The sequence below is a fragment of the Zosterops lateralis genome (genome assembly GCF_965231275.1).
Source record: "Zosterops lateralis genome assembly, chromosome: 10".
Taxonomy (NCBI): Eukaryota; Metazoa; Chordata; class Aves; order Passeriformes; family Zosteropidae; genus Zosterops; species Zosterops lateralis.
Genome location: NC_139770.1, coordinates 24,734,433 through 24,758,635, shown reverse-complemented (window position 1 = coordinate 24,758,635; position 24,203 = coordinate 24,734,433). Strand labels below are relative to the sequence as shown.

Here is a 24,203-nt window from a genome sequence, read left to right as displayed (position 1 = left end):
ATGCTGATAAATAATAAGAGCACCATGCTGGACCCTGTCCATCCCCTTGGCAGCCCTGAGGAAAGGCAAGAAGCAGTCAGCCTTCCCAACGTGCAGGGCTTCGGTTAAAAAAAATAAAACAACTTGAAGGTCCTTACAAGCAGAAATACCCTGAACTGCCTCCTCCCTGTAATAAACAACTGATTAATAAAAAAAAAAAAAAAAAAAAAAAAAAAAAAAAAAAAAAAAAGAAAGAGAGAGGAGTTACCAGGCTTCACGCTCTGCTTTTCAGTACTAATTGCTCATAGCAACCAAGCTGCAGGAAATTGGACAAATTCGCTTCATATTTGCAAACACGGAAAAGTTCCCTTTTGACTAGAACAATGGTTCCTACTAGTGGTTTTCTCCTCTCCAGGTCAGCACATCAAAACAGTAAAATATCTGAGAGTGCTCCCCTTACCGAAGGGTGGGATATGACCAAAACTTAGATTTTAAGCAACTTCAACTGATCGGAAATACTTCAGTCTGTGGCTGGTTGGCAGCTCAAGCCTCACCTTCCCTGCACTCTGGGCAAGCCTAGGTCAGCCCGTGCTCTTCTCAGCGTTACTCCGAAAGCTCCACTGGCCGGGCTGAGACTCGCACATCGCTCAGAGGTGCCTGCACACAGCCAGCGCTGCGGTTCTGACCCAGATTTACTGACTCCTTCAGCTTTGCCGCTGTGCCCCCTGCCCCACGGCGAGCTCCGCAGCCCTGCCCAGCCCTGCCCAGCCCGGCTCAGCCCTTGGGGTCTCCAGCCCCCCCGGGGATGCCGCTCCCCGCGCTCAGGAGCGGGGCCGGCCCGGGCAGGGCAGCGCAGGGCAGAGCGCGGAGCCGGCACCTCCCCGCCCGCGGTGTGGGGATGCCGGGGCCCGGCGCTGCCTGCGGAGACGGCCGGGACGGGGCCGAGCGGTGCCTGAGCCCCGCGGGGAGGCTGGCGGCCGCCGTGTGCCTGGGCGCCCTGGGCGGCCCGGGCTTCTGCAGCAACCTTCTGGTGCTGCTGCTCTTCTGGCGCTTCCGAGCGCTGCGCTCCCCCATCAACCTGCTGCTGCTCAACATCGCGCTCAGCGACCTGCTGGGCTGCGCCCTGGGCACCCCGCTCGGGCTGGCCGCGGGGGCCGCCGCCGCCCCGGGGACCGCCTGCGCGTGGCACGGCTTCGCCACTGCCCTCTGCGGTGAGTGGGACCCGTGGGGCAGCGGGGCAGGGCCAGGGACACGGGGGATGCGGGACAGGGCCGGGGACACGGGGGATGCGGGACAGGGCCGGGGACACTGGGGGATGCGGGACAGGGCCGGGGACACTGGGGGATGCAGGGAAGGGCCGCGGACACGGGGGATGCGGGACAGGGCCGGGGACACTGGGGGATGCCTGGGTCGCACCCGCGGGGCGGAGGGCGCGGCTGTGCCCGCCGGGAGCGGACCGGACGGGACGGCTCCGGGCAGAGAACGGGACAGCTCCGGCAGCTCCGGCAGGAGGAAGGGATAACCCTGGCAGCCCCGGAGAGGGGAGGGGACGGGACGGGACACCGTCGGCAGCTCCGGGAACGAAGCGGACGGGAGAGCCTCGGCAGCTCCAGATAGATGACGGGACAGCCCCAGCAGCTCCGGAGAGAGGACGGGATAACCCCGGCAGGTCCGGGGAGGACGGGGCAGGGCAGGGCAGGGCAGGGCAGGGCAGGCCCGGGCCAGCCCCGCAGCGGGGGCACAGCCCCAGAGCCGCAGGTGCGCTGGGGGAGCGGCGGGCGCGGCGGGGCTCGGGCTGTGCGAGGGGAGGGGACACCCGGCACGCCGGGAGCACAGGGCTGGCGTCAAACTTCCCCAGCCTCAGTGGTTGTTTGGCTGGAAAAAACCCAGAAGTCCCCAGGCAGCGTTAAGTGTGAGTTCTCCTTCAGGCTCCACGGAGTGTTTCCAGAGGCTGCAGAAGAGCTCTACAAACTTTAAAGGATGAAAACGGGGCATAGAATCAGCCTCGCTTAGTTTAGAAAAGACCTTAGGGCTCATCGAGGTCAATTACTAACTAGCACAGCACTGCCAGGCCCACCGCTAAACCCTGTCCCTGAGTGCCACATCTCAGCTCGGGCAGCTCTGAGCCTGCACAGCCGCGATTTCCTGCAAATCTGGTGCCTTCCAGCCCTGACCAGATCCCAGTGCGGGAGTGGGCAGCACCGAGCAGAACAGACCGGCAGAGAAGAACAGCCCTGTGGAGCTCTGCCCTTCCCCAGGCCTGTGCTCACCTGCCAGACGGACACACAGGGGGAGAGCCCCGGGGCAGGCCAGGCGAGGGGCCATGGGAACAGCAGCTACAATGGATACCGTGCTATACATAACAACAGCTCGTGTTTTGAAGCTTCCCAGTGCTGACAGTCTCTGCCAGGCTGCTGTACCACTGCAGACAGGACACATCAGTGGGGCTCTCCCCCAGCCAGCATTCACAGGGAGCAGAGGCTGTACCAGCAGGGCATCCCTCTGCCCATCAGTACAGACCTGAACACCCCCAGGAACACAGCTGAGCCTGCCACCCAGGCTTCACACAGCCCCTTAGGAGGCACTGACACTGCTTATGCACACTTGCACACTCTAAAGAGATATTTGCAGCAGCTGCAGTTTGGATGTTTGCTTCCATCTCTTTCCCTCATGAAGTTTTACAGGGTAACAAGCCAAATTTGTGCATGTAAAACCTTTACTAGGCAAGGGAAGTTTAGCAGGAGTGTGTCAGCATCCAGCAATATCCCCCTGTACCTGCCAGCATCACTTCCACAGTGCAGCCCGGGACGTGTGTGTGGAGGGAAATTGCAAACTCTTATATCAGCTTTAGAAATTACCTCCCTCCAGCATTTCTGCATGCAAAAGCAGCCTTTGATTTGCTGCTGGTGGTTTTATTGCCCCTCTGGTGTTTGCTGGCAGTACCCCAACTGCAGGAGACCCATAACTGTCTCTGCAAAGGCTCACGAGCTGCCTGCCCCCCTGAGGAGGACACACCAGGGCTCTTGCTGGCACAGGGGCTTCAGGGCATGGGTTTAATCTACAGCTCTTCATTATGCAGAGCATGAAATCCTCATGGAAACCCTGTGGGGCTGCACTTCCCCCACAGAAGGGTTCTGAAGGGTTCAGAAAGCTGCACTTTGGAGCTGGCAGAGGAGCACCAGATCAGCTCCACAGTTTGGGCCAATCTCGATATTAATCTTGAATTCTACAGGTGCAGCAAGAACCAAATCTGATGAAAAAGCCAGGATTTTGATGCAGGTCACACACGTATCCATTCAGATAGATGTGCTTAATTAGTGATCAACATTTATAACCGACTGCCACTGGCTGGACACAGGTTTAAATACCCCCAGCTTTTGGTGAGTGGGGTCGGGCTCTCAGCACCTCTCACTCCCACTGGGACACCGCCAGTCCCAGTCCTTGCCCACCTTGTTTCCAAAGCCAGTGCCATCAGTCTCATCCATAGCTTGAAATATTTTTGGGGGAGACAGAGCAAAGCCTTCATTCATTCACTTTTTGCTGATCCAAGTGTCTGGTTTCACACAGGCATCATCTCTCTCATCTCCCTGGCTGTGCTTTCGTATGAGTGTTACTGCACCATGACGAGAACAGCAGAGCCTGACACCACCAGCTACAGGAAAACATGGACAGGCATCATCCTGTCCTGGACATACTCCCTGCTCTGGACTGTCCCCCTGCTTTTTGGCTGGAGCAGCTATGGGCCGGAAGGGCCAGGGATAACCTGCTCTGTGAACTGGCATTCCAAGGACGCATCCTACATCATCTGTTTTTTCATCTTTTGCCTCGTAATCCCTTTTGCAATCATTGGCTAATCCTATGAGAAGCTGCTCTGTGCTGTCAGGCAGGTAAGTTGACTCCTCCGCTGCCTTTTGACTGTGACCCCAAATCAGGCAGAAGCTGAGGATCACCATTTTCCACCTTGAGAACTCCTCTGCTGCCAGATGTGCTGCCACCCCGGGACAGTGCCTGTCCTGTGGCTGTTGGGGTGACAGGCTCCAGTGCACCAGGGCTTTAAAAGTCACACTCAGGTGTGGAGGTGATGCCCTGGGGTGGCTCCCTAGGACAGGGACCAGACAAGATGAAGAGAATAAAGTGGGTGTTTATTAAAGGCCTTCAATAGATACACCTTGGGCAGCCAGAGCCTCCCAGAGGCTACACCCAAGGTTGGCAATATTCACGAGTTTCTCAGACAATTCTAAGTTTGGTCCATTTACACATCAGAGGTGAAGGCTCCAATTACAGTTTCAGGTAATGAAATAATTTACCCCCAGTTTGCTCCCCCCAATTCACTTTGTTAATACTTTTTAGGGCCTGAGACAGTGAAGTGTTCTTGAGTTTCAGGCCCAGAGGAATTGTGTCTGAATAAAACAGAACAGCAGCTGACAGGCTGTGGAGCTTTAAAGTTATACCCTAAAGCAGTCCAGAGTTTGAAAAATATAAAAGCTAAAATCCTAAGGCATCAGGGGTCCCTATGACACATCACAGATGAGGGAAGTTTGCCAGAGCACTCTAGATACTTCAAATTACCCCTAATTAAAACTAGGAAAGATTTACCTTCCTTGGTCCTAGGATTTAAATCTGCAGGAAAGCTGTGGAGAGGTGAGCACTATCAGCAGGTCCAGCAGCTGCATGGTCAGTGGAGGCTGTGGGAACTGTGATTTCTGACTTCTCTTCTTAAGGCAGAAAAGTGAACCCTGCATAAAAAGGCTGCTCAGAAAATATTCACACATAACTGAGCTGCTGGTGGGATCAGGCAAAGCAGAAAGATGTAACTTAACAAATACAACCTATAAGACAGATCCATGACATGGAGCAGATAAACCTGGACACAAAGCAAAGCCAGTCCATAAATGACCAGGAGCTTTTTTTTTGCCAAGATAAGGAATATTAGCTTTTAATATTGCTACCCCAGTGGAACATTTGGTACCAAACACCATCAGGGCAGCACTGTCAGGCAGCTGGAAATGCAGTGCAGAGGTTTTTTCTCATTTTTGAAGAACGTCTGTCTTTAGCCACAAGTGCCAGGGAGTGATGGAGCAGCACTGGCTGCTTGTGGCACAGAGATGCTGGGGGAGGCTGGTGAGCATGGCAGCCCATCCTTGGGGACCAGTCTGTGGACAGGCAGGGACTCTATCCCAGCACAAAGGGGTCATTCACCCAATAAACACCTCCACACCTCCACCCCAGGCTGGGCTCCATCTCCATCAGTGTTACCAGGCCTGGCTTGGGCTCACCTCGTGCAGTGAGCACCTGAAGGGTAAGAGGGAATTAGAATAAAGGTCACCGTGTGAGCCACATTTGCAGATGTAAACATTTAATTGAAGCTTATTATTGCTCAGGGACTTTGGGCAAAAGCAAATTAAACCAGTGGAGGTGTTTAAATTAATCCTCATACAGCCCCCAGCCCATTGTCCTGTTACAAATACCTTTCATTCGCCACGAAAGGCAGCTCAGTCCTCTCTGATCTCCCTCTGCTGGGAACAGCTGTTTCACCATGGCCCAGTCTCCTGAGTGCAGGCAAGGGCTGGATTTCATAGGACTTCAGTGGTTTTCCAACTTTTAAAGCTAAAATTACTCTTTCAGAGGTACTGCTTGTTGTAAGGTACCCACAGCAACTGGGAGCTGGAGCAGGTCCTGCTTGCAAGAGAGGCTCCTCCTCTCCAGAGCTCCTCCAAGGGCAAGAAGCAGCAGGTATACCTGCTTTCCTGTGGAAGGCTCTGCTGATGTGTCAGAGTGATCCCCACAGCTTGGACAGGCTCTCCTGGCTCTGCCCTCTCCAGTGCCAACACAACATTGATTTCTGCTGCAGCTGCCCCTGTGCAGCAGCACTGGTGGTGTAAGTTTTTACATTAAATACTCTTCCCACTGAAGAGCCATCACATAAAATGTTACATTTGGGCTCAGGAGAGTTGTCTGTCTTCAGGACAGCTGCAGAAATTAGCCAGGGGCAGTGACAGCAGCAGTTCAGGCAGCAGCAGAGCTCAGCAGCTTGAGCAGAGCCCTCTGTGAGTGCAGAGAAGCAATGGGATCCCTTTAGTGAAGTGAACTGCTCTCCCAGGGACAACAGGGGCATGGAAGAGGGACAGGGTGGTGGCAGGGGCTGTTACCCTCCCTGTCAGATGGGAGACAACTCTAAAGGTCAGGAGCTGTCTTTCCTGTGCTCTCTGGTCCTGCAGAAACCCCAAAACATGGGAAAAAAATAGTAAATTGTTCTCTCTGGATCTAAGTTATCCTTTCAGGAAGGGGAATTTTCCATGAAGAGGGAAAGTCAAAACTGGGTGATCCTGTGGATGCAGCTGGGCTCATTTGGGAAGCCAGGAGGGAGGGGAGGTGCAGGGGCAGAAGCCCCACAGCCTCTCTCCTGCCTCCCATCCCCAGCGCCCATTCCTGACCCAGGCTGCTCCCAGCTGCTTGTGCTGCTGCCCAGGATCCCCCAGGGCAGCAAGGTGCAGAAGCAACAAAATCCCTGGTGTGGGTAAGAGAGAGAGAGAGAGAGAAACAAACAACAACAACAACAACAAAACAAACAAAAACAAATAAAAACAAACAAACAAACAAACCCAAAACCAAAATAAGCTTCACTTCCTAGCTTAATATTGAAGGAATTGAACACAAGACATTTGTGATTTTAGTGGACTCTAAATTATAGGCAACACTCTGTAAGCATTTAATGGTGCTTTCAGCTCCTGCCTTGAATATCTACCTGTAACTGAGATTATCTGCACCACTTACAGGAGTAAAACTGTGCTGGAAGATCAGGGGGTTTGGTTTCAGCCAGGCATCAAAAATTGTATCCTTTTGCTTGACATTTGTATTCTCATGCTCTGATTTCTGAACTGATTGTCATCACAGGAGATACACAGGGGGGATTAAACTCCTGGAAACCCATCCAGGCTCCCATTGCCACTGTATTGCTTCAAGGTCACAGTTCCCTTAAACTTGAAGGAAATTTTGTCCACCAAGAGCGGATTTTCTTCTGTTTTTCCTCCCATGTCTTGGTTGAGGCTGGCAGGGAATGGCCAGAGGGAAGAGTTTTTTCTGGGCCATTTAAAATTAACATCACAGGAACTGGGATGTATTACAGCACACTGTCAACAATAAACCTGAATTCTGAAAACAGCCCCTAGAAAATGAGGGCTTGTCTAGGATTCCAATCACACTGAGCTTTAGTCTTAATGATCTCATTTCTGAGAAGGCTTTCTGCTCTGATACGGGTTTCCCAGCTCTCCTGTGAGGGGCTGTGCAGGGCCCAGGCAGAAGCAAAAAGGAGGCTGCTGCTGTCCTGGGGAAGCAAGAGCACGATGCAGGTGTGCCCTGGAAGGGTGAGGGGCTTCATCTCTGCTTCCTTGGCTTCACCACAGTGCCCCAGAGGTGGCAGGAGCTGGCTGTGCCCCCATGTCCAGTCCCATTCCTGACAGGCAGAAATCTGCCAGCTGGGGTTTGCTGCAGAGAGCAGGGATGATTTAGGATGGCCTTGGGTTTGTGCAGAGCCCCGTGGCACTGCCCCTACAGCTGAGTGTGCAGCTCCAGAGGGGTTCACAGTATCCTGGATCCTTCAGGAGAAACCCTCAACCCTTTGGGTTCAGGATTAGATGATTTTTAAGGTCCCTTCAAACCAAACACAACCTATTCTGTTTCTGTGATTATTGAGAATTTCCTTGAAGCTCTGAAACAGTGGGCAGTCATTCAGTGCTGATTTACCAGCATTTCATGATCTGTCCTAATACTAATTAAAAATAGTATGCTCCATGCCACAGCTGAGATCACCTGGGGAGAATGACAGAATTTATGAAGGTTTGGAAGTGACAGAAGTGAAGCAGAGCCTGTGAGGCAGCTGCAGCCAGGCTGAGCAAGCTGTGAGAAGCAAACAGCAAATCTGCCTCTTCCTCTGCAGACCCCAGTGCCCTGGGAGGGCCTGGCAGCCAGAGCAGGACAGGGGCTGCCAGGGTAGCCTGTATCAGTGCTGCCTGCAGCAGGACAAACCCTCTGGGATGTGCAGCTGGGCAGTGAGAGAGGCTGGATTCATCCTCATGCAGAGCCTGGCTGCTTTGAACAGCTTGGTTGTGTCTGTAACCTCTGCAAGCCCCCTGCAGCCAGGAGAAACAGTGCATGGGGACTCTTCAGAGACAGCTTTGGCAATGCAAACAACTAATGGGCTGCCAAGAAACAGTAGTTTAGAATTTCTTCTGGTTTAGAATTCTTCTACTTTTTCTTTTACTGGCACTTGGTAGCCAACACTGGGTTCACCCTGAGCTGGGGATGTCCTGAGGAATGAAGGGCTCTCTCTCCCTGGGCTCTCCTGTGTGTCAGCCCTTGGCACAACCCCAGGTGTGGTGTGTAAAGATACCCACTAGAGGCCTGAGCAATCCACCTGGTCAAAGATGATCTGCACCCCAGATTCTGGCTGGAAATAGCCAGCTCACTAACAGCAACACACAGGCAAAACTCATGACTCCTGCAGGAGACAGCCATTCTGCTTCCAGGTTTGGAACAGCTGTAGTCAGCACATGCAACCTTAGAAATGCTTGCTGGAAACAGATAAATCATTTTGTGAGCACAGGGGTTAGAAAGTCATTAGTTAGAGCCATTGACAAGCTTGGCTGAGTCCTCTCACATGGCTTGTCACAATGCAAATATAATCAATCCCAGCTTTTGTGTCACTGTATTCCAGTGTGGTTGGGTTGTTTTCCCTTTCATTCACAGACCACCCGCTCTTCTCTCATCTCCTTGACAAATGAATCTGAGGGCCTGCCTTGAAATTACTGACCAGTGCTCATCCAAGCAGAGCAGGGCAAGGCTCAATATTCTGCTTTTCTGCACAGACTCCTGCCCTGGGTTGAGTCATATCAGGGGAAATCTACCTGGAGCAGTAACCACAGGCAAGGCAGGAAAAGCCAATACCTTGGCATGGTTTCCACCAGCCCTCTGCCCCCTCGGTCCCTCATGTGTTATGGAAAAGAAAAAAGTGCAGCAAGGAGGCATTTCATGTGTTCCATGTTAATTTCATTATGGCAATTAGCAAGTCCAGCAGTTCCTATGCCGGGGTTACAGCCTCCAACAGCATGGGCACGAGAAACTGGGGGAGAAGAGCACTGCTCTCCAGCATTTCCCTTCCACTGGCAGGGTGATTTCATTGCCCCTTCAGCATTAATCTGGGCAGTGTGAACAGCACCATAAACTGAGCATGTGAGACAGACACATTCCCAAAGGCAGGAATCATGACAGCTTAAGCACTGGAACACCCCAGACACCAGGGATGAGAAAATCAGTCTGGAGACAGCTGAGGCCAGAGGAGCTGCAGGAACCGCGCAGGTCAGTGATTGAAGAGGGAAATCATTTTGGATCAATCCACCTACGCACAGGATAACCAAGAATTTGCTTTCCTGGTTTCAGCTGAGCTCCATCCCAGGGAAAACGCGGCAGAATGTTTCTGTATTTCCCCACTCGGACGGTAGCAGGAGCTCTGCCCATTCGGGATGCTCGTGGTTGGTTCCTGCTGCAGGTTCCCCTTCCCAGAGCTGCAGGACGGGCTCCTTCTTCTGTGTGCAGTGAGAGATCTGATACCTTCGTGTGATGCCTTTTGGGGCTGCCTAAAAACAGAGGACAGACAAAATCAAGGGAATAAAAAGCAGTTCTATTTATTGAAGGGCCTTCAGGTGCATTTAGGGCAGAGAAACCCACCAGGAGCTACATCCAAAAATGGATAACTGTCATGGGTTTTCACACTTTTATAAGTTTGGTCCATTTGCATATTGGGGGGTTCATCTTCCAAGTACAGCTTCAGCTAGTTAAGTCATTTACCCCAAGTTTTTCTCCCCTCAATTCACTTTTGTTTCCATCTCTCTTGCCTGAGGCAATGAGGTGTCCTTGATTCCCAGGCCTGGAGGGGAATTGTTGTGCCTGACCAAAACGGGGAAGCAGCAGCTCACACTGTGTGTGGAGTTTAGAGTTCTACACTAAATAATTGCAGGATTACAAATATATGAAAAATATAAAAGTTAAAGTCCTAAGGCATCATGTGAATACAAAGCACATGTGTAAGGAGGGCCAGGGCCCAGGTGCCGCCTCTGGAACAACGGACAACACTTCCCCCTTGGGGGATACTGAGATTCCCTGGAGGATTTGCCTAAGGAGGGGCACTGCCTGTCCTCAGCTTCTCAAAATCGTGCTGGGTGTGCCACAGCATCATTTGTCCTACAGCAGTCACCGGCCTGATGAACACATTAAGGGTTTTTCTAGTTGAAAAGAAAGCAGCTGTGGTTTTTTTTTTCCCTCCTGTAGCACAGATATTTTTCTGCAGGTTCTTCCAAACCTGGGCAGTCTCAGAGCACAGGCAGTGAAGGAAGCAGAGCCTTGCAGAGCTCTCTCCTTAGGACAGCAGGGAGCAGTCGTGTCCTGCAGGCTGAGCTCCCCTGCCCTCCTGCCCTGGCTATTCCTGGTTCTCTGTTGTGTGTCACAGATAACACTTGAGAAGACTTCTTTTCTTCTTTTCTTAGCTGTTAAGCTTAGTGTTAAGCTGGGATTAAAGCACGGGAGATGCAGTTTTCTCTTGTTTGGACTCAGTAGTTTATTAATTGTTATCTATAACACAGTCTCATAGGTTGTGAGTTCCAGCCAACAAGGTAGAAAACGGCTCTTTTCTCTAACTCCGTCCATGGTCTTTAAAGTGCTAATTACCTACTAACGAGGTGACACCTAGATTACTTATACTTTTAACCCAATAATGATCACCCAAGGCCCGCAATGCAGATCCTTTAACCCAATTAGAAAAGGGCACCCAAACCCACGAAGAGGAATGTGAAAGAGGAAGAACCTAGCCAACACCCAAAATCCTCCATCTTGCTCTCTATATATTACTATATATTAAAGCCTTAAATCCTAACTTTTTCACCCTGTGATATCACACATTTCTATTCAAACTACACACCCACAACCCCAGTGTTATCACTCAGTTTTGGAAGCCTGTTCCACAGCCTCAGATCAAATGCAGTACTTGCTTGAGGGTCAGTGCCTTTTAGCACAGAAAGCCTGAAATTCTCAGTTTCCAGGATTCCCACAGACTTCCACTCTCAATGAGAAGAACACAGTCTCACCACGGTCATTTCTGATTGAAGAATCAGTGCAAGGTGCAGAAGGAGGGGAACCAAACCCGTGTGACCATCAGTGGTGCTGAGACGTTTTAATCACCATTCTCACTGACAGATGGGCTGTGCAGATCCAGAACTCGAAAAGACATCCCTGCACAGGCAGCCCCCAGGCCTGGAAGTGTAACACAACCCTGCCTGTGTCACAGAGAGCTCAGGGGCTGAGAAGGACGAGGACACACTCACAATCCAGCAACTCAACCTGCTGCAACCTTTGCAAACAACAATCAGGAGGAATTGTTTTAATATTATGGTGTTTGAAATTAAAAATTAACCCCCTTTAGTGATTACAGGACCTCTCCTTACAGCCCTCTATGTTTATAACAGTGAGGGACAGAAATGAGATTTAAATTTTGATCTTAAATCATGTGGTTCACCCTTGAGGGGACAGAGGTGGATGTGAGAGGATGCTGCCAGCACATCAAAGGATATCTGAGCCAGAGAGCTCCTCCCTTGCACACCACAAGGCCCTCACTGACTCCTCTGGCACCTTCCAAGCCCTCTCAGAAATGAGAAAAATTACTGTTGCAGAGGTGGAAGACATCAGCACAGCAGAGGTGAAAGACATCAGCACAGCAGATGGAAATGGATTTCTTCTCTCTTCTCTCACCTCCCTATAAGCTTTGGCAGAGGTCTGTGTTAATACTGGAAACAGCAGATTCCAGAGGGCCATCAGCAGTGGAAGGTCCCTGCATGGGCTGTGTGATCCCCTGCCAGCCTGAGACTACCTCCCTTTGCTTAGAGCCAGCTTTAAGAGCTTTTGGCCAAATTTCCACTGTACCATTCTTGTTAATTCATTTACCACAGGGGATTTTCCACAAGCTCCACTTACAGGAAAAGAGAAGAAAGGATGATTTGCAGAGGCAAATCTTCACCCAGCCCTTAGAGCTGGGCACAAGCACAGCCCAAGGTGCAGAAGTTTTGTCTGGATCCACCAAACTTGTGGGTGTCCTCTTTGTATCAACAAGCAAACTTGGGGTATTTTGGTGCAAACCCAACTCATCCGGGTACATGAACACACCCTGTATTCAGGTTTGAAGCTGAGGCATAAAGGTCAGTGGGATTTGGAGGACACTTTGTACATCATGAATGGTCGCATTTGTCATCTGTCCCATTCCCTGGCACAGCCAAGTTAGGTGGAGGTCTCTACAGCATTCCAAAAGCAAGGTGATGCTCAGGGCAACCCAAACTGTGTGTCAATAACTGAGGGAGAAAAAGGTAAAACAGCAGAGGAAAAAGGCAGGGGGAAAGAAAATGTTTGACTAGAAAAATTGGTAATTTATGTGGACTGTTGTCAAGCTTGAGTGATACAAATGCACTAATGTGGCTGAGGATTTCTCTGCCTTTGCACATCAGATTTCTCTGCCCTTAGAAGAGAGGGGGCAGCTCTCAGCTGGGCAGGTCACAGACATCTCTGCTCTGGATTCTCTGCTTAGGCAAGGAGTGGGCACGGGGCAGTGCAGGGGAGCCCAAAAACCTCAGGCAAGGAAAGCAGAGCAGCTCCTGGGAGAAGCCAAACTCAAGGCTCAGCTCCCTCAGCTCAGCACCTCTCCTGCAAAAGAAGGATGGAATTCTGGTTGAAATTATTCAGCAATTGGAGGCAAAAACAATTCCTAGCAGATGTTTTATTCCTTACCGTGCATACGGTGTTTTAGTATCCATAAAAATACTCTTAGTCCCAGGCCAGACACCAAGAGTCAGGAATGCTGTGGTTGTGGAAGGAAGGTGCAAAGCTCTCCACAGCCTGCAGACAGGCTTGCTTCTGCCCTGGAAATCCTGAGGAACGATTCCCAGCCTTCAGAATAATTGTGGGGGGTTGCCCTTGACATTAATACCCACAATTTGAAATCAGTTTCCATCTCCACTGTCCCCTGCCAGCTCAGCTTTGCTGGGTGTGCAGCTGGGGCTGGCAGAGCCCCCCACTTTCAGCCAAGGCAGAGCAGGAAGCTCTGCTGCCCCTGCAGAAAAAGGTGTTGCATTTTCTGAGACTTTCAGAGGACTGAGAAACCCTTTTCATTTCACATATTTTACAAAACATCACCCTCTCTTCACACTCCTCCATCCCCCCCAAGGCATGCAGAAATATACATTAAAAAAATATATACATATATACATATATACATATATACATATGCACATATATATATAAATCAGAGGGGCTTCTAATGGTCCTCTTTCATATAGGAAAAACCTGGGCCCCAGCCAGTGGGGACAGGGCTTAGCTGCTGTTGCACAAAGGGCACTACAAAGGTTTGTCTTTCACTCAAGCAAAGGAATTTTGATTTTTGTCGCCAGTGATAAAGCTAAGCCTCATGATGTGTCAGTTTACCAGATCTGGTGCAGGTGATCAGCATGCTGGGAATCTGGGAGGCAGAAATTTCCAAAGGACAAACCAGCAGTGGAGCTGCTTTTTGCCTCAGGTCATTTTGAGCCTCCAGCTTTGCTCTTCCCCCTGTGCCCCTGTGCTGTGCTGCAGACTGATCTGCTGATCTGACTGACCTCAAGATGTTTCCTCACTGTTTTTTGGGGTAAAAGCCCCAGGTTTGTCAGGAGCAGAGCTCTCCTCTCACAGACAACATAAAACAGACATGGAATAGAGCTGGCAGCTTGCTTTCCCCATGCTCCTTTTCATGGCAAGGCACTGAATGGATGGGACTCCTGAGAAAGCCAGCGCTTCACTGTGAATGCAGGTAACGAGTTTCCAGCTTTTATGATTGTGCTTAGAGGCTTTTAAGCATAATTGAAAGGTTTGAATGTTAGGAGGGATAGAAAAAACTTCCTTAAAATAAAATCCAACTTGTTCTTGGAACATTTCTGTATGGGAGCGTCAGCCATTTATTTCCTCTCCAAGCAAAACTATTTTTAATTAGTATTAGGGGAGATCATGAAATACTCCAGCACTGAATGGCTGCCCACTGTTTCAGAACTTCAAGGAAATTCTCAATAGTCATAGAATCATAGAATGGGTTGTGTTGGGTTTGAAGAGACCTTAAAGATCATCTAATCCAACCCCAAAGGGTTGAGGGTTTCCCTTGAAGCATCCAATTTAGCTACCTGCATTTAGCAATTCTTGGAGGCAGGGCATATGCTCATGGGCAGGGACCACCAGGAATTCTCACATCCTCTTCAGAAGAAATCAGATTGACCTTCAATGCACAGGCTGTGCAATTTAATTGTATCTCCATTGGGTTACAGTCTGGTTCCTCAATACATATTCAGACAACCCCAGCCATGAATTCTCCAGGGCAGAGCGTAACTGAGTACATCTGATTCCACAGCTCTGGGACTTGTTCTGATGAACACAGTCATGCCTGAAGGTGCTCAGCTGCTGCCATAGCCCAGGAGTGCCTGTGCTGCCCCTTTTGCCTCTGCTCTGCTCACAGGGCTCAGCTGGCATGTTCAGGCCAGCACAGGCACAGTTTGGATGAGGTTTTTTCACTTTATCTCCCTTATTCTGACACTTCTCAAGGACCATCCTCTTAGTCCCACGAGTGTTCCTGTCAATTCTCTAAACTCTAAATAGAATGGTGGTTTCACAAAAAAAAACCAAGAGAAAACATAGTCAGTGATTCAGCTGAGATTCTCAGATAACCCTGGAGATTCAGGAGCTTCATGGCTGAACCTCCCAGGTGGCTCAGCTCTGCTCTCCAGACCTGGATGTGGCTGAGCAATTTCCATACCCAGTGCTGAAAACATTTCCTAGTAAAGGGATGACTGTTCTTTCTGCACAGTGTCAGCAATATCAACCAGGGATTTGCTGTGTCCACAGTGACCTCTGTTTAAACCTGTCTTGATTGCTTGGTGCATTAGTCACTCATTCACACCCTTCTGTCTGTGACATCCCCTGCCACACCACACAAACACTATTTGTGAGCATTTCTGCTCCTACACTGGGAGGATAGCTGTGTACAATCCCAATTATGGTCAGTGAAATTTAAAAAAAAGGCAAATTAATCGCTTCTGCAGGCTGAATCACCACCTTGAGGTGCTTCTCTTCAGGAGGAAACACAAAGAAACTTAGCCAGTAAAAAATCAACACCCATGGGAAGTACAAGAGAAAAAACATTATAAGAACAAGATGGGGCCAGGATTTGCAGCTCCTCAGTCCTGCTAACTCAGTACACTGGGCCACTCATTCAACATATAGAAGGTGCAATACAGAGGTAAAATAAATTCCAGGAAACTGAAAAGATCATTTTAGAAGAAACAGAGACTCAATTTCCAGTAGAGAAAATATGAAGCCTATAAAAGCACACTTTTCATGACTGTTTTCTATACCAAAACCTACAGAAATAATGAGATTTTAAAAACAAATTTCTTGTGCAGCAGAATTGAAGTTTAGATTTTCGACCAAACCAGAAGCAAAGGACAGTGCACAGCAGGTCAGGGCACAGCCAGGGCACCCCTGTGCCAAACTCCTGCAGTGGCATTGCTGCTGTTACCCCTGAGCCAGGAACAGCCTGAAATGACTTTCCAGTCTCCATGGGCCAGACTTGTGCTCTTAGCTTTCCTGGAAGTTATCAAGACAAAATTAAATTACAAGCCCATAGCACCATCCATCAGCATCGTTTTTACTCAGCTCTTTGCTTTGTCCACCTCCAGAGGGGGATCTGATGCCAGGCACAGCCCACAGTTCCATGGCAAAGCCAAGTCAACATCTGCTGATGGAGTGCAGCAACATTTCAAGGTTGCTGGGTTTGGTTAGTTTTTCAGAAGTTTTCTGTATGTGTGCCAAATATGAATATCTAAGGTTTCCTTGACTGACCAGGGGAGCCTTGTAGTTGAAAGCAAAAATGCTTCAAGGAGAGTTACAGACGTGGGAGGATATTCAAACTTTCTGGCCTCATAGGATGAAAATAATAATTTCCTGCTGCTGGCAAGGAAATTGAAACCTTTCCTTGCTTACCCATGAAGCTATTCCCTGGCATCAACAGTCTGAAAACTGCAAGCTTTTCACTTTTTTCTTAGGAAAGGATAAAATATTTCAAAAGTCGAGAGAGCAATACCTGAGTTTAGAGTTTACCTGAGAGGGGAGCATTGCCCAGGGGGAACATGCAGCAGCTGAAGTCCCCACTGGCTTTAAGCTGAAGCTAGTGGCCAAAGCAGCTGCTCCTCCCTGTGCAGCTCCGTGCCCTGCAGCAGGAATTGCAGATGTGGAGAGTGAGCATTACACAGCTCCCTGTGACCCCTGCTCAAGGTTATTAAATGGGAAATCCCTCCAGAGCCGTCCTCCCATGCCTAGCCTCACACCAGCCTGATTTCCACCTAGAAGACATCAGTAAAACATTTGTCCCCTCTGACCTTATCGGAAGGAAGAGGTTGTTGGGTTTTCTTTTCTGATCTTGACAGAAATCAATGGAACCAAAAGGAGCTTTTGGTTTTCCTTGAGGTGCTCCACATGCAAGCCACCACCCACCACCTGCCCCGGGTGTTTCCTGGCAGGGGGGGTTGGACAGGAGGACCTCAGGAAGGCACAAAGAAACTGGGATTTGTGTGGGGATACAGAGCCCTGGCAGCTGGTGCTGATGCCTTTCAGTGCCTCTCATCATGAGCCTCAAAAACCAAGAGCGCATGGTGCCAAATGCAGCCCCTCTCCTGTCTCCATTCCTATTTCCACCCTAATCCAGCTGTTTGGATTTCATCACACAGCCTGAGTGAAGTTTTATACAAAGGCGTGCCAGACTCTCAAAAACTCCACATACAGGGAACGTGCCCTGCAAAATTCTTATCAACTCCAGGAGATACAATGTAAGAAGATAAATATGAGCTTTCTGTCTGAGATGTCTGTGAATAAATCTGAGCTACTGATGCCTGTGGGTGGCTCTGAGTGAAATATTCACTTCTCACTAATGGAAATATTTTGATTAACAACTTTATTTGCCTAGTGGCAAATACCATTTTTTTTTTTTTTCCTTTAAATCACAGACAAGTGTCATAAAATATTTCATTTGCACATTAACAAGATATTTATAAAATACTTGGTATTTGAGTTCCTTCATCAGGCAATTACAGATATGCTCTATTTTTTGAACAGTTTTGGTTGGGTTTTTTAATTAGTCTCAAGGTGACTTCTAACACTCAAATACATCCCGGTGGATTCCCCATAAATCTGCTTGTAATAATCAGTTCCTCGTGCTTGCTGCAGCACTTCTCAGCACAGGCATTACACAGCAGCCACTGAAAGGTCTGGGTTTCAAAACACTGAAAATTAGGAAACAAGGGAGAGGCACAGGCCAGCAGTGTTTATATGCAGTGATTTACTTTCAAGCATGTGTGAGCCCACAGTCCAGAGGAGGAGCCTGCTGTAAATCACTCTAATTCAAATGCTGCCTTTTGCCATGGATTCAGGGCAGGAACTTCTTTCAACCCCCCGGTATTCCTTGCCCCAGGGCCTGTGGGTACAGGGCATTTCATCCTTGCTGGGGGATCTCTTCTGGCAGCCCTCGGGCAGTGGTTCTGGAGCACTGAGAGCTGCTGTCCTCTGCTCACACCAGGGGACTGCCCAGGGTATTCCCATTAAAAGCTGGGATTTGGACTAAGCTGGAGAAGGCTGTTGTAGATGAAGAGCACTTTTTCTGATCCTGCTGATGCCTTAGCATTTTAGCTTTTATGTTTTTCATATATTTGTAATCCTGCAATTATTTAGTGTAGAACTTTAAACTCCACACACAATGTGAACTGCTGGTTTCCCATTTTGGCCAGACAAATCCTCTCCTGGGAATTCCCTCCATGCCTGGGAATCAAGGACACCTCAGTGTCTCAGGCCTCCAGAGATGGAAAGAAAAGTGAGTTGGGGAGAGCAAAACTTGGGGTAAATGACTTCATTAGCTGAAGCTGTAATTGGAAGATGAACCCCCAATATGCAAATGGACCCAACTTATAAAAGTGTGAAAACTCGTGACCCATTGTCCATTTTTGGGTGCAGCCCTTGGGTGGGTTTGTATGCCCTAAATGTACCTGAAGGCCCTTTTTATTCCCTTGAGTTTATCTGGCCTCTGTTTTTAGGTAGCCCAAGAAGGCATCACTGCCCTGCTCTCAGGGACACTGAGCACACCCCAAATCAACCCTGCCCATGGCGGTTCTCCTCTCCAGCCAGAAGGGTTCAGGTGACACTGACAGCCCCGCCCTTTGTGCAGCCACCCAGGAGCTCCCAGGCACCCTCTCTGTCCCCAGCAGCAGCAGTGCTGGTGCCTTACCTGTGCCTCTGTCCCCTCAAGGTGAGCAGCATCCACACAGGGCTGGCCCGGAGGAGGGAGCAGCGTGTCCTGGTGATGGTGGTGGTGATGGTGGTGTGCTTCCTCCTCTGCTGGCTGCCCTATGCAGCTGTGGCACTCACAGCCACCATTGGGCAGCCTGGGCTCATCACCCCAGCAGCCAGCATCATCCCAGCCATCCTTGCCAAGAGCAGCACTGTCTACAACCCCATCATCTACGTGTTTCTGAACAAACAGGTCAGTGAAATGCTCTCCTTCACTCATTTGGATTAAATGTATGCAAGGAGTCACAAAATAGCGAGGGGAGAGAAAGAGAGCATCAGTGACACCAGTCAAATTCATGAGAGGGAAGGTCTGGAAAAGGGTTAGCGTTAGGATAAAGGGCTCCAAGGAGCGAATCTATTTGACAAATCTGTGTTTTTGGAAGCTGGATGCCCAACTCCTCATATGTGCATATGGCAAATGATAGGTGCTTCCATTCCTTTGCACAATTTGACAAAAAGAGAATAAATCTGTGTTCTGGCAAGAATGAAAGCAGCAGAAATTGTCTGAGGTAACTCAGACACGAGAAGTCTTGTTAGGGTGTGAAGTCTTGTTAGGGTGTGAGCTCTTGCTGCCGCACACTGAGCCCCTGCACAGCACACTGCCCACAGTAACGCCTCCTCTTCACAACACTAGCTCTCCCCTCCCTGATTTGCTCTTTTAACCCCCCTCAAATCCTTCAGGCACTCTTTGGTCCTGCTCTCTCCTCCTAAGAGCTGGTGGGAGCCCTGAGCAGTGAGGATATGCATGAAAGCACTGCTAGAGGAGCTGGAGCAGGGGACAGACACAGCAGGCAGGAGCTGGGGTAGCCCCTTGCGCAGGGACAGAGAATAAAAGTGAAGATGAGCAGAGATCTACAGAGAAAAAAAGAGAGCATCAGAGCTCTTCCAGTCCTCAGCCAGGTCCAGCTCCACCAGCCCATGTGCTCAGGCACATTTCATTGATCTTTGCACTGCTGGGTTATAGCAGTGGATCATTTGTTTCTCTGAATCCAGCAAATCCTCCACTTGAAATGATTTTTGGAAGCTGTTAGGAAGCACAGACAGTAAATTGCTCACTTTCTCTTGAAAACAAATGATGATGGTAAAAGATTGATTTAGGTCTGGCTTAAATTAGCTGTGGGTGTTTTTACTGGGACATGAGAAATTCCCAGGGAGTGGAAGTTTCCATGACACCATCCATCATCTCCACAGCATCCATCAGCTCCACTCACTGCCACAAACAGCCCAGGGGCGTGCAGTCCCTTTCTGCAGAATTCCCTGACATCTTCCTGGGATAGGAGCACTCTATTCCCTTCTCCTTTGTTATCAACTTTTAAATAAAGTCCCTCATAGAACCACCTGGAACATTGGAGAGCTACTGCCATCCCCGAGCAGGGGAAAAGCCCCAAGCACAGCCTCACATAAAGGGTGACCCTGACTCCCTCCAAACACATCCAGCCCTGCTTGAATACAGAGAGTCAATTCAGAAACCACAGGCTGATCTGAATGTGTGCATGGGCTGGAAAGAGCACTCTGAAACAACACAGACTGTGCAGAGGAGTTCTCTGCAGACAATTCTAAATTAATTTTTTACTACATAGCTTGCTGAGAGGCAGCAGCTAGACACAAACTAAACTGGGTTTATCCATGTCAGACTCCTGAAGTTCGCCATAAACTTTTACTACTGGTGCTCCAAACACACTTTATTTTGTTTGTGGAGGGGTTTTTGTGCTGGTTTTGGTTTGGGATTTTTCTTAAATTCCACTTGGTTTCCACTGCTCAGCTAGTATTTTAGCAGCAGTCACTGCTCAGGGTTCCATGCTCAGTGTAGAATAAGAAGTCAATAATCTGGGTTTCTCTGCCCTCAAGAGAAAACCTCAGAGCAGAGTATGCTGCAGCCACCCAGAAGTGTCAGGCAGGGGAAAGCAGGAGATGTTGGTCATCCAGAAAATCCCATTCAGCACCAACAGCATTCCTGAGGCTCTGGAAATCTATAGGAGATGCCTTGACAACTCACACAGCTGATATTGCTCTCTAATTCTGTGCTATTTCTAATACAATTCTATGTCCAGGCTCCTCCCCTACTTTGGTAAATGCTCAGAAATTTCTAATCAAGCTGGATAAAATCCCAGAGCAGACCAGACAAAATAACATTCACATGGAGGAAATGTATCCAGGCAAGGACTAGCTGAAGGTTAAACAGATTGAAGAGACTCTCAAACTGTAACAGAAATTTACTGGGGATTAAACAGCTGCAGAAAGATACCTGGGAAGAGCCATGAGAGCTTGACCAGGAGGGGAGAGGGCAAAGTGAAAACTAGAGAATAGACAGTACTCCCCATGAGTTTTGAAGCTGCTTAATATTTCAATGCTCAGTGGTGAAAGGCTGATGAAAAATTTATGATTATTACAAAGTTCAATTCTCCAGAAAATGCAGAAAAAAAGGAATCTTAGCTGATGCAAAAATTGTGTAAAACTTTTATAAAGCCATTTTCCCCAGCAAGCAAGGCTGCTGATGAAAAACCAGCTTGTTTTTTCACTTGGCTGTTGGTAACAAGAGTTGTCAGAGGTTGTTGCTAGGAGCTGTGTTGTACAAAGAATTACCAGTAAAGTTGTTTTGGACTGTTTAATGTAGAGAGAAGAGTTATCAGCAGTTACTGACCCTGCAGCTTTAGGGAGGCCATGCACACAGTCCACACCACCTAAAATACCCATTTTTTTTTTCAGCTCCAGGCAGTTTCCTTACCTTCATTCTTGGCACATTCCTTCTGCTCTCAGATACACAGAATGTTTTGCCATGCAACTGAAAAAAAATCCCTCCAGGTGTGGGTATTGAACCAAGCCCTTCTGAGAGCTTAAACCAGGTTTTCATCTTTTCCCTGCTCAAACACAAACCAAACCAGCCAGCATCAGTTTCATTGGAAATGCAATTAGTTCAATCCATAGCACACTTTTAGCAGTGGGATATATCCATAACCTGACTGCAGGCCAGCACCAGTGATTGTCAGCTCCCCAAAATTTCTGTGCCACAGAAGTGCTTCCATCAGCTCAGTCAGGAAATAGGATCCTGCAGACCTGAAAGCTGGCTGGAGAGCATTTAGTCCCTTCTAGTCTCTGCATTGCCAGTGATATTTGTAATCAATAAAAACACAGGACAACTGTTTCAGGCCTATAACCTGCCCCAGAATTTTGCTTATGGCTCTCTTCCCTCTGTACTGCTCATGCTGAGGCCAAGGTCTGTTGGCACAATGACATTTCTTTCTACAAAGCATTTCAACCTCCAGTACAAAATATTATCACACCCATGTTGTTCCAGAGCTATCCCAGGAACTTAATTAATACAAAGATCATGAGATAAAGCCTGTCTTATAAAACCCAAGGTGAACTAAATTCCTGCTAACTTGCTGTTCTCTTTCTTTGACAGTTTTACAGGTGCTTTGTGGCACTCCTGAGATGCAACAAATCCACCGCGAGCTCCTTGCCCAGGTTAAAAAAGCAACAACAAAAGCCAGGTTCTAAAGAGCTTCTGCCAAAGACCAGCCAAGCCCACCCAGCCCAAAACAGAGATCCAGAGCATGGTGCTGTGGGACAGCTCCAAGAAACCACCTGCACGTGAGGAGAGGAGGCAAACAGGCTCTCCAGGAGGGAATGATCAGGCTGCAGATGGTCCTTCTCTCCCTGGTTTGGATTGTGCTCCTCCAAAAAGTCTCACATTGCTTTTCCATACTAACCTGAACAGGTTAGGAAGAACTATGCAGTTACAAAGTAAAGCTCGACTAAAATTTAAAGTTTGTGAGTTGGTTATGTTTCAAACTTTAGAAATGGCAGCTAAAGCTTAGGAAAATAAGTATTTCAGGGACTTTTCTTTTTAATTATCAGCTCGTAAAGTTACTGCACCAAAAATAACTCCCTCTCAAGACTCAGTGAAGAAGCAACTCTGAATGCACAGCAGTCAGCTAGGTAAAGTCCTTGTCTCTGGAAATCTGCTGTCAGGGTTTTGGCCTCTTTTTAGCCACTGCCAAAGCTGAGACTGAAACACAGGAGATGCAGTTTTCGAGTTGGGACTTGGATGTTTATTATTTCTTATCCATTTACAGTCTCATGAGCCGTTGAGCTGTAACTAACAAGTTAAAGAAATGAGGTAAAATGGAGAACCTCTGACTCTTTCCAAGGTTATTTAAGTGATAATTACCCAATACCAAAGTGACACCTGTATTATTTATATTTCTGACCCAATAATGACCACTCAAGGCCCACAGTGAGGACCTTTTCACCCAATTACAGAAAACCACCTGAAACCAAGAAGAAGAAGGTGAATAAGAAAGACTTAGACAACACCCCAAATCCTCCATATTGCTTCACATATACTACTACATACTAAAACCCTAAAATCTAGGTTTCCAGAATTCCAACAGTCTGTCAGTTTGTGAGCATTAGGAGAAAACAGAAGTAATTCCAGCCCCTTCTGGAAGTGTGGGTAGGAGGCTCTCTGTGGAGCCAGAAGGGCCAGGGAAGGCTGTGGGCACTGCAATGCCTCAGGGAAACCCTGCAGCACTGGCACAAGTGGGAACAGAGTGGGAACACAATGTGAACAGAGTGGTTTTACCCAGAACTGTCCCTGTGACCCCAGCAGGAAAGTTGGGTGGGGGTTTTCTACAGGATCTTCCTTGTGGACCATCTTTGGGAAGGAAGGGACAGGTGGTGTCTCCTCCAAACAGAAAAGCCTTGGAAAGCCTCAGAAGTGCATCTGGAGGAAGAATTATAAACAAACAAACAAATAGGGAACAACCTTCTCCCTCATTAACTCTGAGCACAATCTCAATATTTAGACAATATTTTCATCCCAAATTGGAAGGAAAACATGAAAAAGCACCAGTCTGTGAACAATTATTTTTCAAATCCCAAACGACGTGGAAATGCTTTCTTTCAGAGGAGTTTCACACAGAAGCAAATCCACAGTTCTGCCGACACAGCTGTCAAAAACTTGTACCACAGTGCTTTAATTACCATATATCAGCCAGCAAAGGGGTCTGTGTGAGTGAACACTCTGTACATATTACCACCAGGGTACCTGTTCCAAAAGGATATTTTTGATTTTTCAAATGATCGAAGCTGTCTTTTTCTTCCAGGGATGTGGGTTTATTTTTTCTTTGCAATATTAACAAAAGCTTCCTTGTAGTCACAACATTATTTTGCAACGTATTTCTTTTTTTATCCCTAAACCACGATTGTACTAATAACCTAAACAACAACAAATGTTTTAAAATACAGAAGCAGAAGCCATGAATTGAGGCTTTTACTGAGGTTATATTAGTGGATGAAATCAAAGCAATACTGCACTTACTGCTAAGCAATACTAATCAATTATTTATTATAAGCACATATTTTTGAAGAGTAGTTTGTTATTTTCAGATTAGAAAGCACACCAGGAAATTTTCAGTTCATCTTTTCCCTTGGTATTGTCTCTAGGTGGATTGTTAAATTCCAGTATGAATTTCTACATTAATAATAATAATGCAACTCTGTGACTGGTGGTTTTTGTATATGCAAGGATCTGTTCTGTCTTAGAGCATACAAATCTAGCATTGGTAGATGTCTCTGAGGTGATAAATAGTTCATGGTTTGTGACACAAATGTATGTTTTCAACACAAATTGTTGGTTTCTGTTCCATTAACCCTGTAACCTGCTGCAAACAGCACCTGAGAGCAGCTTGTGCCTGCCCTGCTTGGAAACACACAGGGTGTTGTAGCTGTAAATAAAAATATTCTCCTGTGGAACCTCACCAGCCTTGACTCCTGAA

The 24,203-nt window shown here is 48.2% G+C and overlaps 1 pseudogene across 1 annotated transcript; it reads left to right on the top strand.

Annotated features, from left to right (window-relative positions):
* The first annotated feature begins 784 nt into the window (after nucleotides 1–784).
* Nucleotides 785–24,133, top strand: LOC310913355 (parapinopsin-like; annotated as a pseudogene). The gene is made up of 4 exons (XR_014592757.1): nucleotides 785–1,190; nucleotides 3,547–3,866; nucleotides 18,383–18,616; nucleotides 21,827–24,133. The product of XR_014592757.1 is annotated as a parapinopsin-like (transcript).
* Nucleotides 24,134–24,203: the final 70 nt, after the last annotated feature.